Below are 14,190 nucleotides of genomic sequence, written 5' to 3'. Positions count from 1 at the left end.
AAAAAAAGAGGTGGGGGCAGAACGGCAAAGCAGGAGGGGAAAAAAACAAAACAAAATTAAAAAAACCTGTGGCGCGGCCGGAGCAGCAAAGTCGGGGGGGACACCTGCAGCGCGGCCAGAGCGGCAAATAAAACAAAACAAAAAAACTTGTGGCACAGCCAGAGCGGCAAAGCAGGAGGGGAAAAAACCAACCAAACAAAAAAACCTGCAGCACGGCCGGAGCAGCGGGGGCGGGGAGGGACCTGCAGTGCAGCCGGAGCGGCAAAGCAGGGAAAGAAAACAAAACAAAACAAAAAACCCGGGGCATGCCGGAGCGGCAAAGCAGGAAAAAAAAAAACGGAGCAGCAAAGCTGGGGGAAAAAAGCAACAAAAAAAACCCTGCCGGGCAGCCGGAACCATGGTGCAGGGGGACTCCCTGTGCTGCAGACGCGCAGCGGAGTGCGCACCCAGTCTAGCGGGGAGAAAGGGGAGGGAGCAGGGGAGAGAGAGAGCAGGGGGGCGGCCAGGGCTTCAGCGGGGTGCTTGTCTCGCGGTCCCGACCACTGTGCCGCTTGCCGGGAGGGCTCCACACCGCTCCAGTCGGCAGAGAGGGAAGAACAGGAGCTGCCCTGCCCAGTTTGCTGCAGGGCGCTCCCCTCCTCCGCACTGCCGCCCCCTACAGGGCCGCCAGAGCGGCAAACCAAAAAAAAAAAAAAAATCAGGCCGTGCTGCCCTAGGTTTGGGCGGAATGCCGCCCCATAGAATATGCCGCCCCAAGCACCAGCTTGCTCAGCTGGTGCCTGGAGCCGGCCCTGACTATGCACATTTACAAATGGTGAGCACTTTTCTCACACTAGTCCCATAGAAGTAAAAGGCATGAGTCTTGTCCATTGTGAATAAGCATTAGCAGTCTAGCCCTATATGTGTCATGTGATTGGTCATCTAAGCAGAATGGTATTGTTCAGGCACCCTCACTGGATAAATGAAATACCCAAAACCAAGAAAATGACTAAAAGTGACTAGTAAATAATATACTTTGGGGATACATTTTGGATGAATAATCTTTTGTCCTAAAATTAATTAAAGCTTTAGGATAAAAGCTGTGTGAAACCTGGAATTGCCAGACCACTGAATATTTTGGCACTTTGAAATTTTCAGCACCTACATCTTGTGCTCCTAAAATGAAATATGCCCCTCAGCATGGCAGTTTCACTCAGCAGCTGCTGGGGATTCTGGGATCTGTGGCACCTCTACCATATGGACTATCACAGGGCCAGGGACCCCTAGTCTTCCAAACTCACATGCCAGGTGGCTTCTGGGCTACCCCGCCCATGCAGCCTGGGAAGCCAGCTGGCTTCGGAGTCTTGCAAGCTTCCAGCTCAGAGGCAGGGAGCCTGGAGAGCCTCATCTTGAGGTGGGGCTTCCAGTCTCTGAGCACTGCATCAGGGACCCTGGGAACACAGTCACTGACTCTGAGACAGTCCATATGACAAGTCCATCCCAGAGCTGTGATCCCTGGAAGCCCAGTTCTCCGGCAACTCATCAGGTGAGCTGGCAGGGAACCAGGCAGGTTTCCTGGCAGGTAGGGTTCCATGGGAACCTTGCCTGTGATTTGACAAAAAATGTCAAACCTCAACATTTTGGGTTCAACACATCAACATTTTTCAATGAAACCAACCAGCTCTATTTAGGATTCAGAAACACTTTTAAGAATACCTGATGGAAGCCCAAACTCTCATGAATAACAAATAATATAATCCTCTGAATCAGAGTGAACAGAACTTGGATTTTGTCCATGAAAATATTCACTCTTGTTGTTTGCTGCTAAAACTCTAGTTTCAAAGATGGAGTTTTGCTAAAATATGGAAAGGAAAACATGCTATAAAAAGCAAGTTTGTGGGTCCTGGCTCTTCTATTGAATTGGGAGATTGTCCAGCTGTTGATAGATTGTAAACATTTTCAAGTCACCTTGACCCTTCAAATAATTTTTCAAGAGTTAAAGAAATAACTTGATGTAACCATGCTGAAGAATTAAGCAAACAGGCTGGATATTGCTTGATTTGTTTTGGTTTGGGTTTTATTTTCCTTTGCCCATATCTCTGTGTTATCTGGATATTATTAATCTGCAGTGGAATGGAAACCTGTAGGCATACAGATCAGTCCCCTTCTGTTTCAATTTGTCTCTTTAATTTTATTTCCCAAGCTCAGGTTTTTTTTTAATAGAGAGCTCATTGGTAAGATGGACAGGACACTTTCAGCACTAGGGAATTAAGAGAAAATCTACAGAACTCAAGGTGCAGCTGTAGAGCTTTTCCTGATGGCAAGTGAAGAGATGGGAACAAGAAGAGAATCAGCAGCTGGATTACAGAAGCCAAGTAATTAATGCATAGGAATGACAGTTGCTAGAAAAGTCTGCCTAAATATGTCTTTTTCTCCCAAGGTAAAGATCATGCTAATCCTTACTTTGTACATTATGTATTTCAGATGTATAATGATTTTGCAGCTAGAACAACGTGTGTGCACAAAATTTTAAAGTATTGTCAGTGGTGGTTTGTAAAGCTAGGTTTTAAGCAAAATTTCTAATTTTTTTTAGAATTTTTTTTTTACACACATTCTGGAATGCCACCCATCCCCGTGGTTATTTACAGAGCATCTGTTAATCCATGGCTTCCTACCTAGTTGTCTTGCCATTAGTCAGGGATGGAACCAAGGCATGCTTTTTGGATCCTTGAGATATCAATGCATTTAGATAGGGAAGAGTCCCTAGGCAGAGTATTGAGTGAGAGACAGAATAGCAGGAGGCTGACAGTTGCTTGCTTGGGTGAGATGGGCTATCTCTAACAGAAGGAAAATTATGGAATCAAGAATAGGGAGAAGACAGGAGTCCATGTTTGGATATAAGAAGGAGATTTCCTCTAGCAGGAAGGTTGAATCAATTCTGGGTGAAGATCGGAGAGACTATCTGAAATGTTGGGGATTACTCAAAATTGTGGTTGATGCAGACCATATTTAATCTTAATCTTAATCTAGGCCTGTTGAAATAGCTCTTGATATTCTTCACTCAGGCCATGATTTCAGCAAAGCATTTAAACATGTGAGTAACATCAAGCAAATGCTTACACCTATCCTTTATTCAGCAAAACATTTAGACATGAGCTTCACATTAAGTCTTACTTAAGCGCTTTGATGAATCAGTACCTTAGTCCGGAATGTCAGATGATAAGAGGCTACATTCTGGTATGCACATCTGAGAAGCTGTGATTAGTAACAAAAGAGGAGTATTTTAGCATTTATTATTTGGAATCTTAGTAAATTTAGGTTTGGATAATGAAACAAAACAGATCCATAAAAAGTATCTATATACTTATATATACCGTGTTCAGAGAATCTTTTTGTCACCATACACAGGCAGCAGACACTGAGCCTGGGGATTGAAACAAGTGTACCAGGATCACTATTTGTGGCCACTAGGGCTTCAGAGCTGTGAAGCACTCATTACTTGGCAAGAAAATCATGTAAGTAATCAGCGGGGTCTCAGAAGGTCACTCTCCTTCAATTATTGCCTAAAAGCCTTTTTTCTTTCCTCTGTTTGAATTGATCCTATTTCAATTGATACATGGCCCAGCCTGGTATATAAATCCTTGCAAAGTTTTCTACCTTCACTCTAGCCATTTTTAATTCACTTTGTACTTTCTTGGTGTGCAAAATGCTTCAGAATCTGCAAGGATTTCCAGTTTGAGCATGAAAACTATATATTAAAAACACACACTGAAAGTGAATCAATCAAATACAATTTCAGCCAACATTTTCCTAAAAGCAGCTTAAATCTGATTTCACTTGCATTTTGGGGCCAGATTTTCAAATGCGCCTAAGTGATTTAGGAGCACAATGTCCAAATGAATGTCAATGAGACTTGTGCTCATAGGGTGACCAGATCGCAAGAGTGAAATATCAAGACACATTGGGCGAGTGGGAGGGGGAGAGGGGGAAGATGATGATGATGATGATGATAAACACTGGTACAGCCCCGACCAGAGCCATGAGAGGGGGCACACAGCCCTAGGAAGCTGCAAGCACGTACCACAAGCCACTGGGCAAGGACTCATGGCCCCAGCTCCAGCCCCCAGTAGAAGCCATGGGGCCAGAGGCACAGGGCTCCAGCTCCAGCAAGCTGCAGGACAGGGGCGCAGGATCCTGGTTGCAAAGTCAGATCCAGTTGCAGGACAAGGGAGCAAAGGTTCCCGGTTCTAGCTCCAGCTCCAGCCGCAGTCACAGTGGAGAGGCCCTCAGTCCTGCCTTCAGCCCCAGCTTCAGCCACTGACAGCTGAAGCAAACTACATCACAGAGGTCTGGAATCAGTGAGTCTAAAGTATAGACTTAGTCATAATACATATTTAAACATACATATTTATTTGTACACTAAACAAACAACAGGGGTAAAAGGCCGGGTTTTTTTTATTCTGTCAATAAATCAACTTCCCAATTTGCATACCTCTCAGACATGCCAGAAGTCTAGTACTTCTTGGATGACTTTGCCATAGTCATGACTTGCTTCTGGGCAATCACAAAGCTGTAGAAGTCCTTGCAACTCATCTGGAAATTCATTTTGACAAGGGTTTCACTCCGCACCAAGTCTATGCTGCTTCGATTCCGGACATCAGTCCATGCACCTTTCATGATTGAAAATACATGCTCTGGGTATGCATTGCTTACGGCTATACTGAGCACGTATGACACTAGCTTTGCTATGTTCAGGAATTCAGCACTACAGTCCTTGTTTCTTAGCGCTTGAGACCAGAGTTCCCTAACTGAATAGTTTCCAGGCTCCAACTTGGAGTTGATGTCTTTGATGATACAGTATTCATCATAGAGCTGATCAAGATCCACTCTTTTCTGAAGGTTTACAGCTGTGATGGTTGCAGACAGATCCTTGTATTCGAATACCCTATTAACTTTGATGTTCAAGCACTGGGTATTGAACAAGTAGCCAGTAGCTGAAAAATCAAACCATTTCTCCAAATATAGGATCGACACATTGCAAAATGTCATGAAGTCTTTCTGGAGACATGCAGCAGTGACAGACAGCATCTCAGTTAATGCACTTTCAACTTTGGAGCCAAAGAATATGTCATTTTTCCGTCGCTGAAGTTTAATTCTCAGAGTATTCATTATGGCATACACTTCACATACTGTCATACTCTCATTTTCCAAACAGAGCACAGTATCATTGAAGATTTTCAGGACATTCTGGAGGAAAAACAGATGAACCTCAACTTTGCTAGGCCCCTCACCTTGTTCACCGTTTTCCCTGTCCGAGAACAGCATCCATAGAAATTTTGGGCACTTCTCACTGCCCAGAGAAACAAAGTAGCACTTAACAGCCTGCCACATATTTACAAGCCTGTTTACAGCTGGGAAAAGGCAACCAGCGCGTTGGAACATGGCGCAGTAAAGTGGCATACTCCATATCCACAAAGTCAAACATATCCTTCAATGCTGCTACTCTCTTAGCAGAACTGCTGAAATGATTGAACATCTTAATCACCAGAGTCTCAATGTCAACTTGTAGGGTATTGCTAGCATGTTTCATGGCGTTGTGCAGAACATGGGCAGGGCAGTTTGCTGGCAAGATATTTTCATTTTGTTTTTTTAAATTCTGGTACACTGATTGTCGCTTTCCATAATGCACGTTTGCATTATCAGCACAGTAGGAAGACACTTTGTTTAGGTCTAGTTTGTGTGTCACAAATTTTTCAAGTAATGTGTTGCTTATTGCCTCTGCAGTCTCTTCGCTTTGCTCACAGAAGTCTAACAGTTTATCTTGGACCCCATGTTCAGGTGTCCAGTATCTCAGTGATAAGGGGAAAGTTTTCACATTGCCCTTGTTAGATGCATCTGTGGCAACTGAGAAATAGGGACCATCTGGTTTGCTGAGGTCTTTTAAAATTTATGTTGAGAGCGATGACAGCACATTTTTGATCAAAGCCTCCGCTTTAGTCGAGCCACAGCTAATGTGCTTTGCAATTGTTGAATCTGGATACAAGGTAGGTGCCAGTTTAAGTTCACAGTCACATGAGCGATAGGAGTGTGGATGGCATACTGTGTGGTAAACTTGAGTTAGCTCAGTAGGGATAACCTTGTTATTGAAGGATTCATTTGGCTTGCTGAAAAAATGTGAGATCAGAGTATTGCTCTTGTGAGTCTGGGTGTTTTGTCCATGATTTTTTGATTCAGCATGATGCTTAACATCAGACTCACCGCCATGGCAAATGCTAAATTCCTTCCTGCATGCTTTACAAAAGGCTTTTGAATCACACTAGTAGGATTTCTGAATCCAGGTGTAAGTGGCTTCCCATTCTGTCCTGTATCTGTATTTTTTGTTTTTTGGTAGTTGGCTCCTCCCTTGCCATTGCCATTTCAGGTGGGGTTTTCTGCTGAAGACCGTTAGCTAGATAGCTAGCCACTGAAAAGAACTGCCCAGTCTCTGTGCTTCTTACATGTTATTACTGCCCACTGCAGTTTGTTCTACGGTATGCACTGTGGTTCAGAACTGTAAACTACATATCCCTACTGTAAATTTGCGTTACACCAGAAAACAACCTGAAAAACTAAAATTGCGCCCACCACAAGCACGAGTTCCGTGGCTGGTGGCTCCCATTGGCCAGGAAAGGTGCAGGGCTTGCAGGCACCGGCAGCATGCAGAAGGTCCCTCCCCACCCCCCCAAGCCAGAGGAACCTGCCAGGGGGCGAGGTGAGTCCCAGCGGTGCTTACCTGGAGCGGCTCCTGGGAAGCATCTGGCAGGCAGGTCCCTCTGGCTCCTAGGGTTGCAGGTCAGGTCGGGTTGGGTCAAGGGAGGTTGGGGGTGGGGGGGCTCTCTGCCCGCTGCCTGCGCCTGCAAGCCCGGCCCCTGCAGCACACAGCAGAGACCTCCTCGCTGCCTCTTTGCCTGGGGCTGCACTGCAGGCTCCTGCCAGCAGGCAGGAACCGGGAGATGCCCCAGGAACAAGAGGTGAGCAGTGCCAGTGGCAGCTTGCAGTCCTCCACCAGATGGTCCCAATATCGGGACAAAGTGCGTCCCAACCTTACATCGGGACATCTGGTCACCCTGTGTGCTTGTTGGTCACTTACACACTTCTGAAACTGCTGCCTCCAGTTTGTAATTGCTAAGTTGCATGAGGAACCAACTAACCAATGGATAACCTGTGGAATTATGTAGATGATGTTTGCCGTGTTGTATCTGTGTTGGTTCTAGGATGAAAGAGAGAGAGAGACAAGGTGGGTTAGGTAATATCTTTTATTGAACTAACTTCTGTTGGCAAAAGACAAGCTTTCGAGATTACACAGAGCTCTTCTTCAAGACACCTGAAGCTGTGGACATCAAAAGCTTATCTCTTTCACCAGCAGAAGTTGGTCCAATTAAAGATATTACCTCACCTAACTTGTCTCTTTTATAAAAGATGATGATCTACACATGTTAGTGTGATGTGGTATAAATGTTTCATTCAGCTGCTAGGATGGCTGCTTTACCCATGAGTGCTGAAGCCACAGCTAAGTAATACAGATTTTCCAAAACACGTGCCATCTAACTATATGTACGGCCCCTACCACATTATATTCTGCATATGTCACATTTGTTATGTTTAAAGTATCTTGGTCATATATGAGAGCTTTTTAAAAATTACGGATACAGTTTTTATTACCCTATTTTCCATTTGCTGGGATATCTTGATTGCCATGAACCCAACTCTGTGGACATCAGAAGAAGAGAAAAAAATAATAAAATTACCTAGACTTTCCTTTCCATACAGAACAATGTTGTGATATGACGGCCTAGTATCTTACAATCTACTGGGGCCAGAAACAGGAGTTTCTGGGGAAGGTGGAAACACTTTTCTTGGAGGATGATTTTTTTTTAAATGACAGCCATTTGAAGCTACTTATAAATTTGGAATGTAGGATTTGGGCCCGATGGAGATGGCTTAATGGGCAGAGTGCAGGTGATGTGGTCAAATGTGCATGATAAATACAGTTCATCACATGACTCTCTACACCACATATATGGTGTGCATGATGGTGTGTGTGTGTTTGTATTTGTATATATGTTTCAAAAGGGAATAATGATATAGAAGATTTCAAGGAATAATAATATATTTTAAATAAGACATTTTAGCCTAAAGTGATTTTATAAACAATAAGCATACTGATTTCCTGGAACCATGCTGGGGTGCAGGCATATGGACAAGTGGAGAACAAGGAGATGAGAGTCTGGTCTAAGAACACTGGGCCAAATCTCTACATACTTAAAAGCAATATAATAATTTATTATCAACATAAAGTTGATAGGACCTTTTATTTCAAGGTCATATCAGAACGACATATTCTGATAGATATAGCATGTCCCTGCAATATCCTTGGAGATCTTATTGAATTAAGTTTAAGTATCTTTGGTGTCCATTGTACTAAATGCAAAGGACTATTCTGAACAATGTTGCAAACAAGAAATTACTTTCAGGACAACACATGTAAAGTGGATTTCCTGGGAAAGAGTGGGATGTGAAGGCAAATTCCTCCCCCTGCCTCCGGTTATGCAAAATACCAGCTCATTGAAGCTACTTTCTGAGGAGAGGGTGATTGATAATTACCTGATCCCAGGGTCCCAAGATCAAAGGCCCAAACTGTGTAAAGGAGGGACTCTGATTCATGGGTTTCCTTGTTCTGAGCTAACAGCTGTGATGAAAAACCCCTTGGTGGGGTTTGAAAGACCGGTCACCTGTCAGAGCCCACGTTGGAGTTGGGGTGATCTCTGGTAAGCTTATTAGTGTCTATGTAGGTTCTTTTGGTGTTTCAATATGTTTTCTCTATAATGCTTATTAAATGTGCTTGCTTAGAAAGGGCTATGTGGTAACTTCTAACTGTGGGCAATTACACTGTTTATATCCTTTGAGTAGAAACCAAAGTAGGCCTGCTGAGTAAGTCTGACTTGAAAAGGAGCTCATAGTGTAAGCAGGGAACTGTGCAGCTTGGAAATACCCTTGTCAGGAGCAAAAGAGACCTGTGTCTCTTCCCAAGAAAGGTGATGGCTGAGGAGCCAGGAGGCTAAAATGGGTGCCCTCCCTGTACCAAGAAGGGGGGATATTGATGCAGTTGCCCTGAACTGAGACAGAAGGGACCTTTTATTTCAAGGTCACATCAGAAAGACGTACTGGGAGTAAAATGCACATCAGAAAGACGTACTGGGAGTAAACTGCATGTTGTTCAATTTTATCTGTCAGAAGGATTGAAGAGGGAGCTGCCCCTGTTAGAATTTGAACCTTGCTTGTTTTCAAGTCTAGGTATTTCCGAGCCTAATATTGAGACCACTTTGTCACTAGGTAGAACAGGTGTCAGTGAGATTCTGAGTTGTCTATAGAGGAAAAAAATGTAAAGAGATAGTGAGGTGTAAGTGTGGGACTGGGACCCAGGAACCACTGATTTCTAATCCTCACTCTGCATGTGTCACTTGTCCACTTAGTGGCTCAGTTGCCTCGTTTCTGAAATGGGGATTAAGTATTTATCTCAAAGGGCTGTGGTGAGGGTTAATTAGCTAATGGATCTAAAGCACTCTGAAGACAAAAAACACTCTATAAATGCTTCATAGTAGTAGTAGTGTTGGGAAAAAATAGCAAATAGGTTTTTGAGCACCCACCCAGCATCTGAATTAGTGGGATAACTTGGGTGATAAATGGTGCATCTCCATAAGTCTTTCATGGTTATAGCATAACATTAAGGGAACTATTGCAAAATATGTGCAGTGGAATTATGGCAATTCTTTTTTAACACCTACTTAAAAACCACTTGTTAATGCTTCTCTGTTAGCATTCAGGAATCTGGATGCTCCATAAACTCTAATTATGAGTTTAGACTTTATGTGAGACAATCAAAGTGTCTTTAGTCCACTGATATTTCAACACCAGTAACTCTCCTCACATCCCACCAAATGTGGCTATACCAATTATAGAAAGAGCCATATGCAACTTTTTAACAGTATAGATCCTGTTCAAAGGCCATCATTTCTTATCTGGGATTGAAAAATATATATGAATTTAGAAAGAAGAAACGCCTCAGTTCTCTTTGGACTTGGGTTGCCTCTAGCTGGCTTGCTGTTCGAATGTACTTCCTTTCTACCTTTGTGAATGAAAGCTGAAATTCGTATCCAGTTCCAGAAAGGAGTCCTTCTGTTTCATTTTTTTAAAAAAGAATTCTGATGGAGTCATAAATAATTTATGAACTTGGTATATTGATTTCTTTAGGCACTTATAGGAAATTATACATTTGTGGCTTCAAGAAATAATTGGACCAATTTAATCACATAAAAATTATACTCCTTTATAATTCTTTTGAAATGGAACATTAATGACCACTGGGTCATATAGTGGGGTTGGGATGGAGAGGGGTAACTCTACAGATCGAAGAGAGATAGAAGGGTCAAAAATCTGTAGGTTTTCAGTCTCGTAAAGATGACTCCCCCTCCCCTCCCATGGCAAAGGTTTCAGATGAAAATGAGTTGACATCTGTGTGATTACAAACCAGCCTTTCCATAAGGAATTGATAGAGACTCTAATAACAATATTAAATAGCATAATGCAGACCAGAGCCACAGAGGATTGTCAGCACTTTAGAAAGACTTTTGTTCCATTGTAAATGTCAGCATGTAGAAGGCTCTTCCTTCAGCACAACTCAACCCCCAAATCCAGTAAAATATCTTGTTCTGGGTAAATTTAAAAAAAAAAAGGCAAAATAGAGGCTAGATATTCAGCTGGTGTAGATCAACCTAAACCCATTGAAGCTATGCTACTTCACACCAGCTGAAGATCTGGCTCTGCGTGTTTTGTTTTGTTTTGTTTTTGTTGTTTTTGTTTTTGTTTTTTTAAGTTTACATTCTGTAAGATGAAGTAAAACGAGCTTGCTCCCAGTCTCACCGAGGACAGAGTTAAACAGCTCATTATGGCCAATGGTGCAGGATTAGGGAAGGCAACATTGCCTATTCTTTGGGATTTCTGCCAAGAGGGATCAGCTTTAAGTGGCGCTTGGAGGGTCTGAAGGAGTAGTGTAGCAAGCTACCAGTACAGAACTGCAGTGGCTGCACTGGGTATAATGTATCCATTTCTTGGTGTGACCCACAGATTTCTGACTCAGGAACAATGAGAACAGCTGAGCCATAATGACCTTTTCCTTTGAACATTATATTCAAAATCTACAGTACTTGCTGAGAATTAATGCTGTAAATGTAAAATGCATATATATGCTACACTTCAACACACATTTTAATAACACCCAGCATTTATTTGATCATGCAATAACAATTTTATTAAATATAAATGTAGGGGTCTGTTTTTTGTTTGATGCACATTTATGCTAATATCTTACATTAGCATTTTTATGAGTGAGATTTCAATGACAAACATATTAATATATCCCTGGGCAGTGTTCAATCTGATGGCATGAGTTTCTGTACCATTTTATTTGAGGAGCCAATATATTTTCCCACTTGTCAAATATGAAATGATAAAAAGTTTAGGAACAAACTGAACCATTCAGTTCCTGTGACCTGCGGAGTGGTAATGGCAGATGGAGCCTTTGACCTTTTAAGTTGCTTGTTCAAAGCCAGTCCAAGTCAGTGGTGAGTAGTGACTGATCATCATTGCAGATGATGACTGACTGGTGGCTTATGGAAAAGAAGTAGGTGGCCTCAGTCTAGTTCCCAGTGGAAAAGTGTCCACTGAATAAAATCACCTCTTTAGTTGACCTCTTACTGCCAGGCTTACAGGAGAGGCTAAGGTCTGACTTGGCATGGAGAGTGGATCATCTCTTGGAGTATGGGGGAAACGTGCTGTCCAATGGGACTTCAGTTTCTAGGACTGTCATCTTTCACAGCAGTGTCCATTGACAATCTGGACATCATCTCAGAGGAGTGGGCATTAGAGCTTTCTGCTTGGTGTCCCCTTCTAGTTCCCTTTTGATTGTGACTGTGGTGCTGGCAAACCAGGTGCCAGCTCTTGCCAAGGCCTTAGGCCTCAGCCAAGTACTGACCAATTAATTGATGGAAACAAGTCAGTTTCCCCTGTGTGTTAGTATCGTTAAGATGGGTATTGAACTTATGACAATGCATTGAGTGTTTAGACTTTATGAAATGCTTGTAAGCTGCTGCATACATTAATCTCACTTATAATAACTTTATCACATGCTATAAGATAATATTGAAGTTTTTGCTTTGTAACTGTAAAAAAATGTTTGCCCTGAAACTGTTGACCTGTCACGAGGGATTGTCTTCTGCTCATTAAGAAGACTATCACATCTAAATGGGCCAATGTGGGAATCACAATACAAAGCCTTTGTTATTTACCCCTTCACAACTATGAAGACAATATGTGCAAAAGGGTTTGTCCCATCAGGTTGAATTCTGAAAGAAGGAATTTAAATTAGTAAACAAGAAATTTTTTTCATCTGTTTTGCTGTTTGGACTCTCACAGGGCTGGAGCTATTAAACAGAAGCAGAGATCCCCAGGGTCAACCAAATTATCTCTAAAATTCAGTGCTGCCAGATTGCTATGATGCTACAGTTCCAAAAGGTGACTGTAATTTGTGTGTGCACATTTACCTGCTCTAACCTGTAAATAACTGTCTCATTTCTTTTTCCGAATTAGTAAATCCGTAGTTAGTTTACTATAGGATTGGCTACAAGTGTCGTCTTTTGCTGTGAGATCTGAGATACAAACTGACCTAGGGTAAGTGACTGGTCTCTTGGGACTGGAAGCAACTTGAATCTGTTGTGATTTTTGGTATATAGCAACTAACTGTCACTAAGTCCAGTTTGTCTGGGTGGCAAGATAGACTGGAATGCCCAATGGGACTGTCTGTGACTACGTGGTGAGACTGTTATAGTGCTTCAGGAGTTCACATTTGTTAATAGGTTGGTGAAATCTAATTATAGGACATAGAATCAGCTTGGGGTGTCTGCCCTGCTTTTTGGCAGTCTGACCTGAGGCTGGCACTCATGGTTGTGAACCACTCCACACAGTGTGGCAGTGACCTTGGCCTCACTCCTGTTCCTATGCTTTTTCCTTTGAATCCCAAATGTAGCAGACATTTGGTTTTGGAGGCCCTTCCCTGTTATGGAGGGGGAGACCATTGTTGGTTTAGTGTGAATCTCTTTTGGGTGCTCCACCTCCTTACCAGCAATCAAATAGACACCGTCACCAGCACTGTTGGCTGCTAATGTGCTCACCAACTCATTGAAAAATGATGAATTTATTAGGCCTTGGTTGGACCACATCTCCCACAGTGCACCATGGCTAGGTACTCCCATGATGAATTTCCTCCCTTCTCCAAGAGGGGAGATTGTGGTGTATCATGGGAGATCTTGTCCGATCAGGGACCCTGATTTATAGAGGAGAACGGGAGCTAGGGGACACCCAAACAGTCCCTCGAGGCAAAGCAGCAGCTTTTCCAAATCAAACTATTCTGTTGTTTGGCTGAAATTTTTTTTGGTCAAAATATTTTGGTATTATATTTTTTGCCAACAGTCAACACTTTCCCTGAAGTAAACACATTTTTGTTGACCAGGTCTAGAAAATATTCTTCCAATACTGGACTTCCATGAATGAATTCAGATCGCAATGCACATGGTGACCTTGATGTTTCCAAAGTGCGGAGTGCTAGAGCTCAAAGTGAACTCGGTGGGACCTGCATTGGTTTGAGCAATCTACAATCTTTAGGGAGACAGCTCGTGAACCACAAATGGGGCTAAATTCAGTGGAATAATTTGCTCACAGCAAACAAATGCTGTGTGGACACTACCGTCAGATCCGTACATGGTGTGAAATAAAATAAATGTGAAGTACATAATCGTTTTGTGTTTGTGGGAAGATTCAATTTGGGAATATGGAGCGATGAAGGGATTATGGTAGACCCTCTAACTATGTAAAAGGAGTATCTAATTATTGGGGATATCCTAAATCTGATGCTGGCTGGCTAAGATCCTGATTCTACAAAGCACTTGAGTAAGTGAATAACCCCAACCCTATTCAGCACGTGCTTAAATCCCATCTGCAGTGTTTCAGTTATGCCCCAATGTGTGTCTGTCTGCCATGCTAGTTCTCTTTAAGGGTGCATTAAAATAAGGGATCCTACCCATTGGAGAGAAACTAATGTTTACGTCTCAATTAGAAACA

The sequence above is a fragment of the Mauremys reevesii genome, linkage group 1 (assembly GCF_016161935.1).
Source record: "Mauremys reevesii isolate NIE-2019 linkage group 1, ASM1616193v1, whole genome shotgun sequence".
NCBI lineage: Eukaryota > Metazoa > Chordata > Testudines > Geoemydidae > Mauremys > Mauremys reevesii.
Note: the sequence above shows the minus strand (reverse complement) of the source record.